Source organism: Panicum hallii, chromosome 7, assembly GCF_002211085.1.
Source record: "Panicum hallii strain FIL2 chromosome 7, PHallii_v3.1, whole genome shotgun sequence".
Taxonomy (NCBI): domain Eukaryota; kingdom Viridiplantae; phylum Streptophyta; class Magnoliopsida; order Poales; family Poaceae; genus Panicum; species Panicum hallii.
The window spans coordinates 17,176,152-17,178,926 of NC_038048.1; positions in this window are offsets into that span (position 1 = coordinate 17,176,152).

Below are 2,775 nucleotides of genomic sequence, written 5' to 3' on the forward strand. Positions count from 1 at the left end.
TTTATCCATGGAGAATACTCTTCGAGATAGAATCATCATATCACAGCTACATAACGAGGGCATAAAAATTATCAAATCGAAACTCTCCCAAGGAGAAGCTAAATACAAATGTTTCCGTACTGATCCTCAAGGAATCTTGTGGTTCAACAAACGCCTTGTTGTACCAAAAGATCATCAGCTTCGAAAGCAAATCCTTGATGAAGCTCATCTATCCAAATTCTCCATTCATCCCGGTAGCACCAAAATGTATCAAGATCTGCGACAACATTTTTGGTGGACCAGGATGAAAAGAGAAATTGCTAAGTATGTATCTGAGTGTGATACGTGCCAGAGAGTCAAAGCTAGTCATCTTAAGGCACCCGGCACGCTTCAACCATTACCCATTCCATCATGGAAATGGGAAGACATTAGCATGGATTTCATTGTTGGTCTTCCTAATACATCTCAAAAACATGACTCTATATGGGTAATCATAGATAGACTTACTAAAACAGCCCATTTTCTTCCTGTACATACCACTTACTCCTCTAAGAGATATGCCGAAATCTATCTTGAGCAAATTGTTCGGTTACACGGTGTTCCCAAGACCATCATCTCCGATCGAGGAGCACCGTTCATTGCACGCTTCTGGGAGCAATTGCAGTCCGCTCTTGGAACCAAATTGATCCAAAGCTCGGCATATCATCCTCAGACCGATGGACAAACTGAACGGGTTAACCAAATTCTTGAAGATATGCTCCAAGCTTGTATCATTCACTATGGTACGAGTTGGGACAAATGTCTTGCCTTGGCCGAATTCTCTTACAATAACAGTTATCAATCTAGTCTTCAAATGTCGCCATTTGAAGCATTATATGGTCGAAGATGTCGAACTCCTCTAAGTTGGTCTGAGACTGGTGAGCGCAAGATCTTCGGACCAGATCTAGTTGTTGAAGCCGAGGATAAAGGTCAGAATTATTCAAGCCAATCTTAAAACAGCCCAGTCCAGGCAAAAGAGTTATGCAGATCGAAGAAGAAAACCTCTGCAGTTCCAAATAGGAGATTTTGTATATCTCCGAGTATCTCCTATTAAAGGTGTTCAACGGTTTGGTATAAAAGGGAAATTAGCACCTAGATATATCGGACCCTTTGAGATTCTTCAAGTTTGTGGCCCAGTGTGTCGGGTTTTATCCGGCTGCCCACCGAGGGGTATCCCCAAGGTGGTAGGTTTTGGGTTGGGATGCGCCGAGATCAGGAACTCGAAGGTGCAGACAACACAAGATTTAGACAGGTTCAGGCCGCAATATGCGTAATGCCCTACGTCCTGTATGATGGTTTGTATTGTCTTGATGTTGATCTGGTGATCTTATGTTTTGAGGGGGTCCCTGCCCGCCCTTATATATCTGTGGGGACAGGGTTACATGAATCCTAGCCTGATACTAGCTTAGGAATCGTACTCAAGTACAACTCGAGTAGTTTCCTTCTGTATCGACTAGTTCTACTCCGCATTCGAGTAGAATACAACATAAATGAGGTACAGGACATGTCCTATCCCTAGTCCAATACGGACTCCTTAATGTACACAGCCCCGTGGCCCCGGGTCTGACAAGCCCCCGAGCTCTTCGTAGCTGAGCACTGCAGACTCTTCGAGTACTTCCAAAACCATCTTCGACTTCTTTCGAAGCTCTGTCTTGAAACTGCTCTTCGAGTACTCTTCTGACTGCATCGAAGCTATGAGGTGCTCCTGCCCCAAATTCTTTCTCTTATATGGGGTGCGATGAATAATCACACTCCATATGGAGTAGCCCCCGAGCCTTAGGTTGAATCAAAGAACCAAGCTGAGGGTCAATCTAGCCTTGAATCTTTCCTTCTTATCCTTCGAGTACTTTCGAAAAATAAGTAATCGATGCCACGTGTCTCACAGCCCCCGAGCCTTGAGTCCAAATCTTTTGGAAAAAAGGATCCCAAAGGTCGTGGCAAAAAAGAGTTCCTTTTGAAAAATAAAGTTTAAGAAGAGGCAATTAGCAAAAATTAGACTCGAAACCCAAAAAACCTCTTTTTTCGGGACAACTAACCCAGAAAAAATGGTGAATCGGGTAACGGCCCAAAAAATCTGCTAAAAAACTGCCTGTATCCAATTAATCCTATTGCGCGATGCTTCATCTTTCACACAGTAAACCACTGCCTGAACGCTGGTTATTTAACCCCGCAGTCAGTTAGGGTTTTTCCTGTGCCTTCAGATCTGACGCCGCCACCAGAGAAAAACAAAACCCTAATTAGAGCCTGACCTGCCTGAGCCCTTCCGCCGCCCAGCGTAGTCGAAAACCTTCGAGCCTGCCGCCGTAGCCCCCGAGCGCTGTGCAAACAACTCGTGGCTGAAAGGATTCGAAATGGCTCCGAAGAAAACCAACCAGAAGGACTTGAAAGACGCGCAAGCAGCAACCGGAGAATGGTCAATTAGTAAGTGTTCTCGCCATAATCTAGCAAATTTGGTATTGGGGGGTCTGCTTCAGGAAAGGGATCTCATCAATTGGCGACTTCCTCTTCGCGATCCATTTCCCATGGAAAATGTCGATGAAATCGTTTCTTTCTGCTCTTTTTCTGAACGAGGATTCGCCCTCCCCACTTGCTCCTTCTTCCGTGGTCTGCTCTACTTCTATGGGATTGAACTGCAACACCTCAACCCCAATTCAATCTGCCATATCTCCATCTTCATTCATTTCTGTGAAGCTTTCCTCGGAATTGAACCGCATTGGGCTCTTTTCCGCTATCTTTTCCGTGTGAAGCCCCAGCCCA